Raw genomic sequence first — 19,891 nt, 5'->3', positions numbered from 1 at the left:
ATCTGTTTTATATATAGTAATGTTTATGTTTCAATGCTACTCTCTCAATTTGTTCCACTCTCTCTTTCTCCCACTATGTCCACAAGTCCAGTCTCTACAACTGCATCTCTATTCCTGCCCTGCAAATAGCTTCATCAGTACCATTTTTCTAGATTCTATCAGTTCAGTTCAGTCGCCCAGTCGTGTCTGACTCTTTGCAGCCCCATGGACTGCAGGGTTCCCTGTCCATCATCAACTCCTGGAGTTTACTCAAACTCACATCCATTGAGTCGGTGATGCCATCCAACCAGCTCATCCTCTGTCGTCCCCTTCTTCTTCCACCTTTGATCTTTCCCATCAGGGTCTTTTCCAATGAGTCAGTTCTTTGCATCAGGTGGCCAAAGTATTGGCGCTTCAGCTGCAGCATCAATCCCTCCAATGAATATTTATGACTTATTTCCTTTAGGATGGACTGGTTGGATCTCCTTGCTGTCCAAGGGATTCTCTCAAGAGTCTTTGCCAACACCACAGTTCAAAAGCATCAATTCTTCAGCACTCAGCTTTCTTTATACTCCAACTCTCACATCTATACTGGAAAAATCACAGCTTTGACTAGACGGACCTTTGTCAGCAAAGTAATGTCTCTTCTTTTTAATATGCTGTCTAGGTTGGTTATAGCTTTTCTTCCAAGGAGCAAGTGTCTTTTAATTTCACAGCTGCAGTCACCATCTGCAGTGATTTTGGAGTTCAAAAGAATAAAGTCTCTCACTGTTTCCATTGTTTTCCCATCAATTTGCCATGAAGTGATGGGACCAGATGCCATGATCTTGGTTTTCTGAATGTTGAGTTTTAAGCCAGCTTTTTCACTCTCCTCTTTCACTTTCATCAAGAGGCTCTTTAGTTCTTCACTTTCTGCCATAAGGGTGGTGTCATCTGCATATCTGAGGTTATTGATATTTCTCCCAGCAATCTTGATTCCAGCTTGTGCTACATCCAGCCTAGCATTTCACATGATATACCTTGCATATAAGTTAAATAAGCAGGGTGACAATATACATACTCCTTTCTCGATTTGGAACCAGTCTATTGTTCCATGTCTGGTTCTAACTGTTGCTTCTTGACCTGCATACAGATTTCTCAGGAGGCAGGTAAGGTGGTCTGGTATTCCCATCTCTTTAAGAATTTTCCACGGTTTGCTGTTATCCACACAGTGAAAGGCTTTGGTGGAGTCAATGAATCAGAAGTAGATGTTTCTCTGGAACTCTTGCTTTTTCAATGATCCAGTGGATTTTGACAATTTGATCTCTGGTTCCTCTGCCTTTTCTAAATCCAGCTTGAACATCTGGAAGTTCACAGTTCATGTACTGTTGAAACCTGGCTTGGAGGATTTTGAGAATTACTTTGCTAGAGTGTGAGATGAGTGCAATTGTGCGGTAGTTTGAACATTCTTTGGCATTGCCTTTCTTTGGGATTGGAATGAAAACTGACCTTTTCCAGTCCTGTGGCCACTGCTGAGCTTTCCAAATTTGCTGGCATATTGAGTGCAACACTTTCACAGCATCATCTTTTAGAATTTGAAGTAGCTCAACTGGAATTCCATTGCCTCCACTAGCTTTGTTTGTAGTGATGCTTCCTAAAGCCCACTTGACTTCGCATTCCAGGATGTCTGGCTCGAGGTAAGTGATCACACCATCGTGTTTATCTGGGTCATTAAGATCTTTTTGTATAGTTCTTCTGTGTATTCTTGCCACCTCTTCTTAATATCTTCTGCTTCTGTTAGGTTCATACCATTTCCGTCCTTTATTGTGCCCATCTTTGCATGAAATATTCCCTGTATCTCTAATTTTCTTGAAGAAATCTCTTGGATTTTCCCATTCTGTTGTTTTCCTCTATTTCTTTGCATTGATCACCAAGGAAGGCTTTCTTATCTCTCCTTGCTCTTCTTTGGAACTCTGCATTCAAATAGGTATATCTTTCCTTTTCTCCTTTGTCTTTCACTTCTCTTCTTTTCACAGCTCTTTGTAAGGCCTCCTCAGACAACCATTTTGCCTTTTTGCATTTCTTTTTTGGGGATAGTCTTGATCCCTGCCTCCTGTACAATGTCACAAACCATATATATGGTTCCATTTATATGCATTAATATATATTTTTTTCTTTCTGACTTATTCACTCTGTATAATAGGCTCTAAGTTTATCATCCATCTCACTGGAACTGACGAATTCATTCCTTTTCACGGCTTCGTAATATTCCATTGCATATATGTATCACATTTTCTTTATCCATTCATCTGTTCATGGGCATCTAGGTTGCTTCCATGAGACCAAGGTCTTGAGACAGTGGCTCTGGAGAGTCTCATCACACTGTGATGGAGGTGGCAGGGTTGATGCTCATTTTCTGTTTTATAGATAAGGAAACTGAAGCTCATAGAAGCTGAGCTTTTTTTTTCCTCAAAATTACACAGCAAGATTAGATAGAGATGACATGCTTGATCTTCTAAATCAAGATCCACTGCTCGTTCATGATTATTCACTGCCTCTGTATATTTGGATTTTGACCAAGGGTCAGATAAATAACCTGGGAACTTGTATTTTTACTTCCTGGTGTTGGCTTTTCTTAAACCTAAATTAAGAGTGAATCTTTTCCATGGAAAATCTGCCCCCTGCCTATTATTCTCTATCTTCAATGGGGTATCACTCTCAACCTTTATCCAAGCAAAAATCTGCCCATCATCTTAAACCCTTCCTACTTCTTAAACCCACCCAGTCCTCTGCCCACCACTTACCACACACCCCAGGCCCTGTAGCTTTGGCTTTCCAAATTACTTTTGAGTGGTCCCTCATCTCCTTCTCCACTCCCCCCATGCATTGCCCCCTTCCCCTCGGTCTTTCTTGTCCAGTAAAGCACAATCACCTCCTATCGGGGTGCCCTTCTGACAAATTTCTCCTCAATGTTCCAAACATCAGCAAGATGATCTTTCAACACCACAATAAATACTCCCCATGACCATTCATTTCCTAAAAAAAGCAACTCTCTACAGCAGCACATCTCTGAGCTGGACATGGTGCCACAGCCTTTATACACAACATCTCCAATCCTCAAAACAACTCTACAAAAGAAGTCTTGTTATCTCAATTTCACTGTTAGTAAGGAGCAGGGCAGACCTTCCAGTATAGGGGGATTTGATGGCACCATACCAGCTACCAGATAAAATCTCTTTAGCATCAAGCACAGCCTCACCTCCTGCCACCAGATCCCCGCCATGCCCTGTTCTCCAGACATCCCACCCTTCCTGCGGTTCACCCATCTCTCCAGATGCTTTTGCATTCCATCACTCCACACAGTTTTATGGGCTTCCCAGGTGGCTCAGTGTTTAAGAATCTGCGGGCCAATGCAGGAGACACAGGTGATGTGGGTTTGATCCCTGGGTTAGGAAGAGCTCCTGGAATAGGAAATGGCAACCCACTCCAGTGTTCTTGCCTGGAAAATTCTATAGACAGAGGAACCTGATGGATCAGCTACAGTCCATTGGGTCGCAGACTGAGCACACATGGAGCACGCTCGCACTATCGCTTCCTGAAATGCTTTTCTCTTTTCAACTGTCTTTCCAAACCCCACTCAGTCAGCAGCTAAAGTTGGAACTCAGGACTTCCTCACTCCAGTCTCTTCTCTTTCCCACCATGGAGCCTGCCTCCCTCCCACAGGAACAATTTTTGATTCATTCTAGGTTAAAATGCTGTAATTGGTGTGGATGAGGTTGGGGAAATATTAATACCACTGAGGACTGTTTCAATGGGTAGTTAACGTAAAGGGATATGTCTCTGTTGGCTTCCTCTGGAAAATTATTTCAAGATTTAATTTTTAAAATGTAAAGGCAATAGGACTGGATTCCCTGGTCCGACTAATTACTGCACTCCTAAGTCATGCTGATGAGATGCTTCAGGAGAACAAGGGTTCTCCCATTGAGCTGCTGGTCGGAGGGCACTCATGTCACTCTCGAGGGGAGTCATTGCTGGGCTGGAGTGTGCTGTTTCTTGAGGAACAAAACTACCCAAATTGGTCTGATAAGTGTTTCTGTGTGGCGAGGGGGAGGGTCTTATTCCTGGGCAGTGAACAACTCAATGGAAGGTGGGCTGTATGTGGTCTGTGTGCCCCATGTTGTCAGGCTTGTTGATACCAAGTTAAAGGACAAACACAGTAAAGAGAAGAAAGAGAGTCTGTCTTTACAAAATCATCAGAGATGAAAATATTGACTTCTGGTCAGCCTCTGTGGATTTAAAACCCAACACATGTGATGGAGAAAGACCCCAGTGTGGAAGCTTGACTCTGCACCTCTCAGGTGGGCAGAAAGTGGTAAGACTTCGATCCAGAGCCAGGGCATCAGCTACCCTACAGATGAATTATTTGCATATCGTTTACACACATGTGACCTTGAATAAATGCCTTCTTTGCTCTGCTCTTAGTCCCCCTTTGTAAAATAGAGACAGAATTGAAATCTCATTTTTAAAAACAGAACTCAATAAGCCGATTCTAAAATTCCTCTTCAGAGAACATTAGTAAGAATACCTATGTGTATTTTGAATGTGAAATATAATAAGATCAACTCATTGTATCAGAAATAAAATTACATTCTAGGGATAGGAACATTAATTTTTCTCTCAAAGCCTGGCATTGTCCAAAGATGAGACAAATCAATTAAAAGAACAGAAAAAAGAGGTCAGAATGCAAACTGTGGTATTTGAAAATTTATGATGTTTCATTTCATATCTGACATAAAAGGAGTAACAATTCAGGACACAGAGTTTAGACAGCTGAATAACTATTGAAAAAATTCTCTCTCTGACTCACACCATACATGGAAATAATACCAAGATGTATTAAAGATATGTTTTAAAAACAAAATTTTGGAAACATTATAATAAATATAGAGGAATAGTTTTATTACCTTAGGTTGGGAAAATTGACCATTTAAAGATTCAAAAGTTTTGACACCATAAGACAAAGACTGATATTTGTTGCTGTTTTCGTTGTTGTTCAGTTGCTAATTTGTGTCTGATACTGCGAAGCCATGGACCCAAAGATGGACATACTTGATCATAATACATTTTTCATTTCTTTTTCTATGAGACACACATAGCAAATTAAAAAATGCAGAATAAGAAAAATATCACAATATTTGTAAGAAATGACTAATAATCAGAATATATAAAGACCTCTTTATAACCAATCATTAAAAATTTTCATAGAAATATAGGAACAGAATATAAAAGGACCATTAATACAAGACATATAAAGGCTAATAAATATATGAAACATTTTCAATCCCACAAAATATCAAGGGAATGCACACCGAAATTAAAAAGGTAAAATTTATACTGTTAGTGAATGTATCTATATAGTTAATTAAATCCAATGTTATTTAAGTTGCTGGAAAATGGATATTTTCATTAAATGACAAAAAATTAAAACTGGTTAGGAACATGGGCTCTGAAGTCAGACCACCCAGCACTCCATCCAGTTTTGTGTGACTTCAGACAAGTTACTTCATCTCTGTACCCTGCTTTCCTCATCTATATCTATATTTAGAGTTATGTGAAATTAAATATAACAATCCGTGGAAAATGCTGCGAGCTGTGCCTGGCACATAGTGAGTACTCAATGATGATTAATTTTTATTTTTTCACTGTCAATGAAGTTGCTAAAATTAGAAGTGCATATGCAATTCCATTTATAGGTATCTCCTATAGACAGAACACCCAAGGGCATACTTTTCTTTTTATAAGAATACTCATTTCAGCAGTCTAATGGTGAAGTTTTGAAGACATCTTAGCTGTTAATTAAAAGGAGAAGAATCACATAAATTATCGTGTGTACCTCCTCTTTATAAAACTGTATTCAACCATTTGCAAAGAATAATCTAGATCCCTGTTTACTGAGTTGGAAGAATCACTAAATATTTATTATTATGTAAAAAAGTAAATCAGAGAACAATTTGAATAGTGCAACTGCTGGATACCATTTTAAAAACCTAATATTTGTAAATACATTGACATTCCTGTAAAGAATCTCACTGGACTGTTAGCAGCAGTTACTTTTGGGCAAGGGAGTGGGTTGAACAATTTTTAAATTTACTTCAGCAGTATTGGTATTTCTCTATAACAACCATATATTTTTTATTCTCTACAACAATTATATATATATTAGGTAGTTCAAAAACATTATTTTACAATTAAGGATGGTTGAGATAGGCACCCACCAGACAGGCTTTTAACTCATATACCACGATTCTCTCATTTTGTCTTCCAAGCAATGGGGAGTCATGGGTGATATATGAGGAGACTGACTTGACCACAGCTACAGGAATTCATTTTTTTAATTTTTATTTTATATTGGACACAGTTGAGTAACAATGTCATTTTAGTTTCAGGTGTACAAGTGATTCAGTTTTATATTTGTGTGCTAAGTCGCTTCAATCGTGTCTGACTCTTTGCGACACCATGGACTGTGGCCCACCAGGTTTCTCTGTCCACGGGATTCTCCAGGAAAGAACACTGGACTGGGTTGCCAGGTCCTTCTCCAGGGGATCTTCCTGACCCAGGGATCGAACACATGTCTCTTACATCTCCTGCATTGGCAGGTGGGTTCTTTGTCACTAGCGTTACCTAGGAAGCCCAGTTTGTATATATATATATATATATATACACACACACATACACGTATCTATTATTTTTCAAATTCTTTTTACCATTTAGTTTATTATAGAGTACTGAGCAGAGTTCCCTGTGCTATACAGTAGGTCCTTGCTGGTTATCTATTTTAAATACAGCAGTGTGTACATGTTGATCCCTGGAATTCTTGAATATACAGCATATTGTCTTACTCTGCCTTATACTTTCCTCACCTACTCTTTCAAGTGCCTACATGGTCCTTTTTCTTTTTTCTTGCCATCATTCAGTGGTTTTTTCTTAATTTTCTCTTAGCCAGCCACTCGACCCTCAAGTTTATTTCCCTCTTAATGTCTTTATTGTTTTCCTCTCGCAGACAAAAAATTGGTTTCTGAAACTATTTCTTCTCTGTTGCTGGGTGAGTTTCCAGAGAGGGCACCTCCAGCTAGCAAGTTTTCTTTCCTACTTCCTCACGGTGGTAAGGCCAGTGGGAAAGCCTATGCCAAGGATGAGGAGGCCAGGCTTGGAGCTGGCCTGGGGATTCACCCTCTCGGAAGGCCAATTTCCCCACTAAGAATCTGGATAATTCAAAGGAGGCATTTTCCACAGCCACATCCAGCTGTGGTCATCTAAGATCCCAAGGCAATTAAGGAACGCTGGAGTCCAACTGATCCTAGAGAAAGAAGAACTATTATTTGATGCCTCCATGCCTCTGGTCATCTTTTCCCCTCTGCCAGGAACACAGTTCCCCTCGTCTTACAGGTGGCCAACTCTTACTCCTTCATTCGTCGCATCACTCATTTAACACTCCGTCCCTACTTGGTGTTAGGGTTGGCCTTAAGCGTCAGGAATATAGCAACGAACAAGACCTACAGGAATATGACCTCCAAGTAGCTTCCAATACAGACATTACTCAAATAACCCCGAAACACAGGTGTCACTGTGACGTTTGTTTTGTACAAGGAAGAAACAAAAATGGTGCGTTGAGGGAGAATCAAAGGGTGGCCTCTCCAGACTGGCAACTGGGAATTGTCAGAGGAGGTATCATTGGAAGCAATGTGTCCAGGCAAAGGCTGGAAAGAGTTTTCTGTGTCTGAGCAAGAGGAAGTCCATTGCGGCTGGAGCGACAGGAGGATGGTGCCAAGGAGTGCATGGAGGTGTGGCAGAGCGTGGGGTGCTCGGTGGGATGAGGCCCTGAATCTCCATTTTCTTACAAATGCAATGGGATTTTAATTAAGGAAGTAACGCATTCTGGTTCACATGTTCAAAACATCACTTAGTCTTTTGCATGGTGGGTGACCTAGGGGTTTCAATCGTGGGAGTTGGGTAATTATTTACAATATTGCTATTGTCCCAGGAGAGGAATGATTGCTAGGACTAAATCATGGTGGAAGAAATAAGGAAAGTGGTGGCTTTCCTTACCATAAGGAAATGAGGAATGAGTGGCTAGAAGGGCCAGTGCCAGCAAGGATTGAAAACAGTAGGGTGCAGGGATGGCAAATACCTAGAGTCCACTGGAGAAGCAAATGAGAGCTTTCTTAGATTCGCTGAATAGTAGGGTTGGAAGCTCCTGAAGAGGTCTTCCAGTCGTGGCATGGGATCATGCAACTATGAGAGAACAGGGCCTGGGCTAAAAGTCAGATCTCCTCCCTCCTCCCGGTCAGTCCAGGGAGAGTTGGATTACACGAGTCCAGTTGAGTTAGCCATAGGTACTGTCTCAGGGAGTTCTCAAGAAAACTCCTCGATTCTTTCATGTCAAGAGCTCAAAACATCCAGTTCCTAACTGAGCTGCAGGGGGAGCTTCTCAATCACTGGACCACAGCCGGGTGGTGACAGTCCTATGGCAATGTCTGGTCAGGCAGGGCAGGCACCTCTAGTTAACTTAACACTGCTGTACTTGAGACCAGAGCTTGAGGCCACTGTAGGCATCAGTGAGACCAGATGCTTCCTTCTCCTGATGGAAAAAGAAGGCCCTAAAGAGATGGGGTGACTTGCCCAGGGTCATGTGGCTGCATGAGCTAGTGGTGGGGAGCTAGTTCATTCAATCTGAAGCTACGAGAATGATGAAACTTTCACCTCTGCCCAGCCACCCCAGGTCCCACCCTTACCCCCATCCCATTTCCATCTACCCAGGAAGAGCAATTTACAGTGTACTGGCTCTAAACAAATCTACACTGATCTCCCTGCATCTAGCTTTTACTCCTTGTAATAGCCAGGCGTTCTGCTATAGTAAAGCTGCATAATAAGTAATGCTATTAATTCTACTAGTCAGTATTTTTTAATAATTTATTATATATATATACACACACAAACACACACATATATATTATTATTTTTTGCCCACAACATAAGGCATGTGGAATCTTAGTTCCCCGACCAGGGATCTGTCCCGTGCCCCCTGCATTGGAAGCATGGAATCTTAACCACTGAACCACCAGGGAAATCCTATAAAGCACCCTTTTATTTCAGGCTCATGAGTTTCAGGCTGGCATTGTTTTACCTGATCTCAGCTAGGCTCAGTTAGACTTGACTGACTCCAGGCTTCAGGTTGGTCCAGGTCAGCTGCAGATGTCTTAATTCCAGAATCCAGGCTGAAAGAGATTACTTGGGGCATGATCTTATCATGCCAGAAGAGTTCATTGAGACATGAAAGCTCATTTAAAGCTGCTGGTTGGCTACAGCATATATACCAACTGCTCGCATTCCTCTAGCCCAAGCAAATGATCAGTTGGCCAGAGCTGTATATTCCACCTTTTTTAGAATGGCAGTACTCAACTAGGGGAGCAGGGTGAGTTGTTTTCCCCTCCAGGGTTACTCTGAGATATTCTTGGTTCTCACAGGTGGGATGGAGGCAGGGGGATGTGGCAGTGATTTTACTGGAAACTAGAGGGTAGGATGCTGCTAAAAGCCTTACAGTTGGAGAAAGAAATGGCAACCCACTCCAGTATTCTTGCCTGGGAAATCCTACAGACAGAGGAGCCTGGCGGGCTACAGTCCATGGGGTCTCAAAAGAGTCAGACACAGTTGAAATACGAAACAACAACAAAAAGTGGGTAGTATGCTGCTCAACATCCTACAATACCCTGGCCAGCCCCCACCGCAAAGAATGACCCAATACAAACAGCCAATATCATTGAGGTTAAGAAACCTCACTGCAAAATAGCATAGCAAAGGGTGTTGATACATAATCATAAACACCGGGAGAAAGGGAAGAGCTGGGAGCCATAATCTGGTCTGCCACACTCCCAGCTGCTCTCCTCTCATCAGGCAGAGTGAAACTCACATTTGTCTTTTCATTTCTCTGCTTAAAAGCCCATAGTGGCTCCTCCTGACCTCTAAGTTCAAACTTCTTAGCTAGACTCATGGTTCCCATCATGAGCTTATCTACTTCACCAATCTTGCTTCTTGTTAGGTTTTCTTCAATTTTATAGTCTGTGGGCACAGACACACACACACACACACACACCCATCATTTCTTTATTTTTTTAAAGACAGCTTATTATCTTCACATGAGCCACTCTCAAGCTCTGATGTTGCCTCTCTTTGTCTCTATCCAGGCTTGCCTTTGTCCTTTCCATCTCGATTAGGAGTCTCTTCCCCTCTTAAGCCCTTCACGCCTTCTCAGGAAGGTTTGCCTTCCCCTCCCAGTCTCTCACTGTGTCCTTTACTTAGCTGATCTCTCACACTGGACTACGATGCTCTTTTTCCTTTGCCATGTCCCAGGGAAGATTGTGAGCTCCAGGTAGAGAAGAGTCTCGCCTTATGTATCTCCACTGCAAAGGCCACAGAGTAAGTGCTCAAAGAATGAAATAGGAGATTTTTACAACCCAATACAAAGGGATGTGAGGGTACAGAGAAGAGAATGTATCCACTGCCTGCTCCCTATGTTTGAAAATCTCCTAGGGATGTAGAACTTATCCATGACAGGTACAAGCACAGTGCTCTGCACAGACTGTTCTCCAAATAGTATTTGAAGAGTTCAGATGTGAGTTCTTTCTATCAGTCATTTACACTTTAGTATGAAGTTGGCTGATAATTCCCAGCCTCTCAGGGATGCTGGCATCTTGAGTTTCTCTCCTTGTGGAGTTAAATGGTTATTTAGGGTCAAAGATCAGAAAGCAGGAGGGAGGATGGAGGAGTTTGGAGAATAGGCTGAAAAGGAATCAGCTTCTTTGAAAAGGCTAGTTTAGCCCCTGAGTCCATGTCTCAGGCTGGCCTCTCTTTCCAATTCAGAGGCTCTTTGCCTGTTCCTCTTACCCTGCCCCTGAAGCAGAACACCAAGCATCGCAGCAAGCCGGCCTCCTCACACTGATACCCAACCCTGGGGCTGCCAGAGGCAGTTTATTTCATTGTTTCTGTGCTGAGACACACAGCCCTGATTTAGAGGGAGGTGTGAACAAACAGAACTGCGGCAATTTCTTCTCTTCACGGCCTCCTCCCAGAACAACTGTCACTGCTTCCTCCCTCTTACCCCTCCTCCCTCCACAGGCTTTAGTGCTGAGAATACCATGGGGAGATCACAGTTCCAGATCTGAGTCCCAGTTTCTCTGCTGACTAGCTCTGACATTCTGCCTTGGTCCTCCATCTGTGTAAAGGGGCAAAATTCCTGTCATCTTCACTATGCAGTCAGTTCAGGTAAATGTGTCAATTCGGGTGTCAGTGTAGCCAATGAATTCAGAGTAAGTGCATCTTTGTTGCTATAGGCACTGCAGCTACAGAAATGCCCGGGAAGAAGTTCACAGTAAGCACTCATGAAAACAATGTGGGATGTGAGATGGTGACAGAGGTGTGGAGTTTGCTTTCAGAAGACGTGGTGTCCCACGTTCTGGATCTACTTCCTCCTGATCCATGGTGTGGGGTTAGTTTCCTGGAAAGACTGTGGTGTAGGGATGGCATGCATGCTCACGCTTCCCTCCAAGGCCATGGCAGACATCACGAATCAAACCCAGATGACATCACTCATCAAACCCACATGCCCTCTCTGTATTCACAACAGTCAGTATCACATGCCTGCCTGTGATAACTTTAAACTATTTTTTTTTCTTTTTTTTAAATTTTATTTTATTTTTAAACTTTACATAATTGTATTAGTTTTGCCAAATATCAAAATGAATCCGCCACAGGTATACAGGTGTTCCCCATCCTGAACCCTCCTCCCTCCCTATTAAACTATTTAAATAACATTAAATAGCACAAGTAATATGGCTTGGGGTAGGTATTGAGAAATGGAATATTTCCTGCCATATCAATAAACAAAGGTGTCCTAGTTGCCAGCAATTACAGCCACCACAGACGGTGAGCTGGTGAGCCCCGAGGGAACTCAGGATGTGAAAACACAGCATCCTGGCCCCCAAGAGCTGAGGTGCATATCAAAGGAATGATTTCAGTGAGCCCAGACTCTTGCATATCCCCATAATTAGTTAAGTGCTAAATTCCTTAACTGGAGATATCTGGCTTTCTGTAATTAACAATCATCTTTTGAAGTTCAGACTACCTGCCCTTTGTTGCAACACTTGTATATAACCTGGCTCCTTCTCTCACCTCCTGGGGAGCAGTTCTCTCGGCGGGGCACTTGAGATGCCGTCTCCTGGGCTTGATGTCCTAAAAATTCCCACTGAATAAAACATAACTCTCAACTTTTAGGTTGTGAACATTTTTAAGTTATAGTACTTAATACTCATTACTTAATACTCATTTTCTACCTCTTGTCTTCTAGTTCTGAACAGACCTTCCCTCTTAACCCTCAGTTTTTACCACCTGTAAAATACTATGAATGGCATTCTGACAAGGTTATTAGAAAGATTCAAAGTGATGCCCTGGATCATGCTGAGGGAGGAAATCTAAAGTCAAGACTGTCCTGCCCTCCCGACCCCACTCATAGTTCTGCTCTCCCTGTGGCAAATCCATTGGCTCCCAGCTAAAGGCCATCCTGCCTCAGTTTCCCTTCCATTCTCTAGCCAGCTTTGAGAATCATCTGGGGAAGGGTCATTAGCTTCAAGCTAACCAAAGTGCTCGAACTTGGTCCAAAGTGTGTGTGTGTGTGTGTGTGTGTGTGTGTTATAGGGGGTGGGAGTGGAGGCCAGAGCTCAGATGTTCCTTGTAACTCATGGGGACCTGTTCTTCCTTCAGCCTTCTCAGGCCCTTCTGCATGTCAGGGAATAAATGCCCCACTGCCATGTCCCTTTGGATGGGAAGATAGCAGAAGAGGCCAGCAATGCCCTTTTCTTCACTTTTCAGTTATTTATTCTTCTCTGGTTGGAAGGCCCTCCCACTAGGGTCTGACCAAAGAGAATACGGATAGAACCTTAGGGAGCAAAATTTAAGGAGACCCTTACTCTTGGGGCTTTGCAAGGGCAGATCGTTCAGTGAGAGTGAGAGCCTTCTTAAATGGAGTCTCTTCAGCGCCCTGCTTGCCACTCCCTAGTCCCGGTCCAGCCAAGTAGGGAAGGAAGTCAGTAGAAGCTTCATGGGCCAGATGGGACCTTTGAGGGTATGGGCTTTGGAGCCAGGTGCTCTGTATTCAGATTCCAACACCACCACTTGAGTTGTGGAGTTTTGCATAACTTAACTATATATACTTTTTCTTATATGTAAATTGGAGATAATAATAGTACTGTCCTCATAGTGATGTTGTGAGGATTAAATTAGGGGCTACATAAATGATCACCAAGGAAACATTGGTAATCATAAAAACACAATTTTAGTTAGACTGTGCAAAATTGGAAATAACAGAGACCCTGATGGCTCAGACATAAAGAATCCACCTGCAATGCAAGAGACCTGGGTTCAATTCCTGGGTTGGGAAGAATCCTTGGAGGAGGGCATGGCAACCCACTACAGTATTTTTGCCTGGAGAATCCCATGGACAGAGGAGCCTACTGGGTATAGTCCATAGGGTTGCAAAGAGTCGGACACGACTGAGTGACTAAGCACACAGCACACGGGAGAAGAGGAAGGGATCAAATTCCCACTGGGAAGGGATCAACACTACGCTAGACACCTCTACATGTTTTTCTATTTTAAGCATCAGAACTATAGCACCATGAAGGGCTTCCCAGGTGGCTCAGTGGTAAAGAACCTGCCTGACAATGCAGGAGATGTGGGTTTTATCCTTGGGTTGGGAAGATCCCCTGGAGAAGGAAATGGTACCCCACTCCAGTATTCTTGCCTGGGAAATCCCATGGACAGAGGAGTCTGGTGGGCTGCAGTCTATGGGGTCATAAAAGAGTTGGGCATGACTTACTGACTAAACAAAAACAACAAGTAGCACCATGATATCCACTTTACACGTTAGGAAATTCAGGCCACAGAGAATCAGGAACTTGCCCTAGGATGCTCCACTGGTATGAATAGGCTATAAAACTTGACCCCGCATCCCATCCCCCAAATTCCAAACTCTTTGCTCTTTCCTTCCACCCTGAAGTCATCTCTGATTTGAAATCCATGGACTAGACTCATGGTTCCTTCAGCTGCCTGTTCACTAGAATCACCTGTGTAGCACCTTAAGCATACACTTGATAGAGCTCCACTCGGATGAGAGTTGTCTGGGAATCTGTACTTTTAATAAAAAGCCCTGGGATTAATACAAGCTGCCAGCTTTGGGCATCACAGGAGGCTGGGTGACCTCAAAGCCCCCTTCCTCCTCCAATTTTCTAAGTATAGCCTCATGAGAAAGTGAGCTGCTGCTGCTGCTAAGTCACTTCAGTCGTGTCTGACTCTGTGCGACCCCATAGACGGCAGCCCAATAGGCTCCTCTGTCCCTGGGATTCTCCAGGCAAGGACACTGGAGTGGGTTGCCGTTTCCTTCTCCAATGCATGAAAGTGAAAAGTGAAAGTGAAGTCGCTCAGTCATGTCTGACTCAGCGACCCCATGGACTGTAGCCTACCAGGCTCCTCTGTCCATGGGATTTTCCAGGCCAGAGTACTGGAGTGGGGTGCCATTGCCTTCTCCAATGAGAAAGTGAGAGTGATTATCAAATCCCAAGAATAAAGTGCCTTGCTAAGAAAAGGCTGGCACTTTCTGAGGGACGTATAATTAAAGCCCAATAGATTAAAATTCCTTTAAGAAATGAGTAATACAAAGATTAAGGCACATCTGATACAGCTTCTTGAAGGGCTGCTCAAAGATTTATAGGCAGAGGATAAATCAGCTCTGACGAGAGAAAGAAGACAATGTGTCTTATCGCTCACATCTTCCAGTGGCAGGTAAAGTGTGCAGAAGAGGACCATCACGCAAGGCACTAGAAGGGCTTTTGCAAATATTTCCAACAAAGAGAAAGAAAACCACATTCAAGGGAGCAGGGGCAGTCTGGTTGTCCGTCAGGAGTCAAGTGACTTCTAGTGTCAAATCCCTTTCTTGGGAGGGTTTTTATCACACACAGAAAATGAGCAAAGGAACCTGGAGTAATTAGGAGGTAATGAAGTTGTCAGAATAAGCTATTGACCAAAAGCAGACAAGGGAATAGATGAAAAATTTAAACATTTCCACTTATCTGATCTGGAAGCCGTGTATCTTTTTCTCGTGTGGGAATTATCCTCCCACACGTCTAATGAATGAGTTTTCTGGGCAAAGTAGGGAGCATCCCAGAAGACAAAGGAAGAAGGGATTGAAATCAGAGTCTAAAATGGCAACGGTGATAGTTATAGAAATTATAATTAATCCATTCCATTTTTATCTGGCTTTGCAGAGCGCTTGAAAATATATAATTACCTAGTTCAATTTGCACAGAAACCTAAGAGGGAGGAAGAAATATCCACAGGTCTAAGTGTGGAAAGTCAAGGTCATACAGTGCCTTGCCTAAGGGTCACCCGACTTATTCTCATTCTAGTACAGAGCTGAGGCTTGACTTCTGGTCCTTCCAGCACAAAGCCAGTGTTCTTTCCATTACAGATTAACTTGGGGGACACTGAAATTGATAGGCCAGTTTAACTCAGTCCATGGAACTAAAACGGACAGGCTGATTCCTTTCTTCTTGCATCCATCCTTTCCTGCCAACCTGGTCTCTTGTTTCTTCTCTTCATTATTCAAGAGTTTAAAGCAAGGAAGCTTTCTTTGAGAAGAACCTGGTTGTCCTCTGTTTATTCTGGTTGGTATTGCTAGCTGGGGAGACAGACCAAGAGAGCAGTCATTTGCTCAGTGCTGGTCCTGATCTCGTTCAGTCTCAGAATCAGTTTGTAAGGGAGGTTTGTTCATGGCTGGTTTGCTGTTATGGATGGGCAGACCAGGATTCTGAAAGACTAGACAGCTGGCCCTAAGCCCCACCCAATCTCTTCAACATCCAAATTTAAGAGCCTCCATTATTATTTCCACCTGCCAGACATCTAGGTGGAGGAGGACCACAGACCACAAAGATTACTATTTAGTCTGGAGAGCAAAGGCAGGAAGCTATGTGGTTCAGTTTGCAGACAGTGTGAGTTGAGCTCCCAGCCAATGTCCAGCCACATGAAAGAGCCATCTCAGAAGTGGACCCGCCAGCTCTAAGTTGTCCTCGAAAGGTCTGCTGGAGCAGCAACAGACAGTCCTGGGTGAGCTCTGCCCAAAGTATAGTAAACTGAGCAAATGAAATGGTTGTGTCTTATACACACTGCTTTATTTTAAATGGATCACCAACAAGGACCGATTATATAGCACAGGGGACTCTGCTCAATTTTCTGTGGCAGCTTGAGTGGGAGAAGAGTTTGGGGGAGAATGGATACATGTATATGTATGGCCAAGTCCCTTTCTGTCCTCCCGAAACTATCACAACATTGTTAATTGGCTATGTGCATGCTAAGTTGCTTCAGCCATGTGCTACTCTTCACAAATCCATGCCTGTAGCCTGCCTGGCTCCTCTGTCCATGGGATTCTCCAGGCAGAAGTACTGGAGTGGGTTGCCATGCGCTTCTCCAGGGGATCTTCCCAACCCAGGGATTGAATCTGCATCTCTTATGGCTCCCTCGTTGGCAGGTGGGTTCTTTACCACTAGTGCCACACCCAAATACAAAATTAAAAGTTTAAAAAAATGGTTGTGTCTTAAGTCACAGAACTGTGGGGTAGTTTGTGACACCACAAGCCATTCCTAGGGTAGCTATTTGGAGAAGGGCTCATCTCTGCAGGTGGTATTTTCCAGGCAGAGTCTTAACAGGAGAATGAAAGGCAGAATGAAGGAGGGAGCTTCAAGCAGTGTCTCTGGCCAAGACTGCATCTCCTCTGTCCATCTAGCTCTTTCGGGCTTCAGGTTCTGGCATGTGAGCCCAGCCCCCATGCACCATTCCACTGCTTCCTCCGTCCCTCCAGCAGAGGGCTGGGTGTGTCTGCTGGTATTACTGATCATTGGCCCTGTTTCCCCCAATTTTCCTATCAATTGTGTAATTAATGAAGAGGGCTTCCCCGGTGGCTCAGACGGTAAAGCATCTGCCTGCAATGCAGGAGACCCAGGTTCAATCCCTGGGTTGGGAAGGTCCCCTGGAGAAGGAAATGGCAACCCACTCCAGTACTCTTGCCTGGAAAATTCCATGGGCTGAGGAGCCTGGTAGGCTACAATCCATGGGGTTGCAAAGAGTCAGATGTGACTGTGCTACTTTACTTATTTAATTAATGTCACACATTAAATTCTCTCTCTGAAATATAAGCAAGTCATTTCTGTTTTATTGATCAGATTCTGATGGGTACATCACAAGTTACAATGAATAGTCCAACCTGGTCTCTTCTACATGTTTATTTCTTTCTGTGCCCTTGAGTGCCCATCAGAGCATAAGCACACCCATCCCTGATCACAGCCCTTTCTGGCTTCTCTATTACATCTCTGGCACTCTCTCCTCAGCTCTCCATTTGGCCTCAGGGCCTTTGCATTGGCTGTTCTCTCTGGATGCTCTTTCTTCAGATGTGTGCAGGGCTTACTCTCTTATCTCTTCCAATTCTCTGTCCAAGTATCACCTTCTTAGTGAGGCTGGCCTTGATCCCTACTTCAAATGACACCCCTGCAGCCCCCTGCACATCCAGTCCCCCTTACTCTATTTTTTCTTTTTTCCCCCATAGTACTGATCATCCTTGAACATACTCTGTAATTTTCTTGCTTATCACATTTATTATCTATTGTCTCCTCTTTCTCTGCCAAGTTCTGTGAAGTCAGAATCTCCATTGTTTCTGGTCAGTGATTTATCCCAAGTGCATCAGACGTGGCTGGCACATGCTGGGCATTATCTGCTGAATAAGCAGATGGCTATTTTATGCACAGTATCAATATCCAAACCACAGAAAAGCTGAACCTCTCTGGCTGAAGCAGAGGAAACAGGCAAAGACCCCAGGCTATACAGAGCCCACCTCTTTCTCTGCAATGTTCTCTTTAATTCTTTAAATATTAATAAAGTAATATTAATTTTTTGGCTGTGGTGGGGCTTCACCACTGCATGCGGGCTTTCCTTAGTTGCAGCGAGCAGGGTCTACTCTTCACTCAGCGTGCGGGGCTTCTCACTGCAGTGGCTCCTCTTGTTGCGGAGCACAGGCTCAGGGTGCGTGGGCTTCAGCAGTCGCAGCGCGTGTGCTCAGCAGCTGTGGTTCATGGGCTCTAGAGTGCTGGGTCGGTAGGTGTGGTGCACAGGCTTAGTTGCTTCAGGGGTATGGAATCGTCCCGGACCAGGGATCGGACTGGTATCCCTTGCATTGCAAGGCAGATTCTTAACCACTGGACTGTGAGGGAAGCCCTGCTATGTTCTATTTAGGATAAAGTAAACTCTGCAGGTTAAAGCTCACAGCTGCAGGGGACCCGGAAAGCCCAGATGGCCTGTGCTTATGTACCTAGTCGGGCTCATAGCTCCATTTACTACGGTTTGTTTCACAAACACTTTCAATGAGTTTTAACAGGTAATATCTCTCAAGACAGTTTGGTGGGCAAATAAAATCATAGAAACAAACAGATTCCTCTCCTGCAGCATTTCTCAGAGCCTTTTAATATGCTCCTGAGTGTGGTGAATTTCCAGGAGGGAGTTAGTATATTTTCCAAACTTCTGTGACCACAAAACCCTCTCTTCTCTCTATCTGATAAGAAGAAATGCTTTGAGAAAAGCAGACTTTCTGGCTGATCTCAGTCTCCATCCTGTTACTATGATCATTTGAACCACCATAAATATTTAATTCATGACTCTTATCTCAATTGCTAATACAGTTAGTAACTCCACATTAATATCACATCTATGAGCATAATTATTAACTGTTAATTCCAGAACAGTTAATGGTAGATGAACCTTAGTCTGCATTAACTACACTTCAGTCTTTAGGAGAAGTGAAGTTGGTAGACATGCGGGATGAGGACCCAGATGGAGTTCAGACAACCTGGACCTAGTTCTGGCTTTATTGCAGGTGTGTGACTTGGGCCAAATAACAGAGCTCCTGGGTCTCAGCTTCTTCTTTTCTTAACTGAGCTGTTTTGATTCAGTTGGGATGTTTAAGCTAATAAGGTGCCTCAGATGTGTGGCAAGGAAGGAAGGAAGGAGGCTTGTGGTTCCATCCCCACCCCCAGGAGCTCTGCTGTCTTTATCTGGTTGATGCCAGCTGACAGGCACTGCTCACTCACCATCTGCCAGGCACTGTCCTAATGCTCCCTGTCACAATGCTCACAAACCCCAGTGGCAAACACTCAGAATAAATCAGAGTAATGAGCTAGAGACTGACTGGGGTACTTTATTCTAGGGAGTCTCTAGCTTTACTGTTCTCGTTAGCAATACCCAATATACACAGACACACCAGATGAGTGCACATGTGTGTGCAGTTGCATGCATGTATGTGTGTTTGTGAAGGACAGTAGTTATAAGAGCTTTAATGACTGTCAGAGACCAGGCAGGCAAGTGGAAGGCATGGAGTGAAAGGAGAGGTGCTCTTCTCCTAAGACGCTGTCAGGTCAGCAGCTGGAGGTGACCTCAGTCAGGGTATTTCCATCTATAATGAGAACCAGGTTCCCACAGGTTGAGAGTGAGTCAATAGCCCAGAGGTAGAACGTCAACTGGATCTGCTTGGTCGTTTTAGAGTCAGACTGGAAAAGCGGCAAGAACATGTTCTTCTCCAGACGCTGGCTGGAGTCCCTGAGAGATCAGATGCTGCTTCAGTGTCTTCATGCTCTCGTCTGGTCCTTCCACATGGGGATGGACAGTAGCCGAGCCCATCTCTCAGGGGAGGGGAAACTGAGCACTTGGACTGAAGCCGTGCAACCCACAGTATTTTTGAGTCTTGGAAACCATCACACGTGACATATCAAATACATCTAGACACAGGAGC

At 43.7% G+C, this 19,891-nt stretch overlaps 1 long non-coding RNA gene and 1 other non-coding gene across 3 annotated transcripts in view; one reads left to right on the top strand and one right to left on the bottom strand.

Moving 5' to 3' along the window:
* Nucleotides 1-19,891, bottom strand: part of LOC132342176 (uncharacterized) — a 54,174-nt gene that overhangs the window by 11,089 nt on the left and 23,194 nt on the right. For both annotated transcript variants that reach the window (XR_009490440.1, XR_009490439.1), the window contains one exon: nt 4,923-5,097. This is a non-coding gene — a long non-coding RNA (uncharacterized lncRNA). The remainder of the gene's footprint in view (nt 1-4,922; nt 5,098-19,891) is intronic.
* On the top strand, nt 17,009-17,081 carry TRNAC-GCA (transfer RNA cysteine (anticodon GCA)). The gene has a single exon. It is a non-coding gene; the product is annotated as a tRNA-Cys (tRNA).

The sequence above is a fragment of the Bos taurus genome, chromosome 14 (assembly GCF_002263795.3).
Source record: "Bos taurus isolate L1 Dominette 01449 registration number 42190680 breed Hereford chromosome 14, ARS-UCD2.0, whole genome shotgun sequence".
NCBI classification, from domain to species: Eukaryota; Metazoa; Chordata; class Mammalia; order Artiodactyla; family Bovidae; genus Bos; species Bos taurus.
Note: the sequence above shows the minus strand (reverse complement) of the source record. Positions and strands in the feature narration are given on the sequence as shown.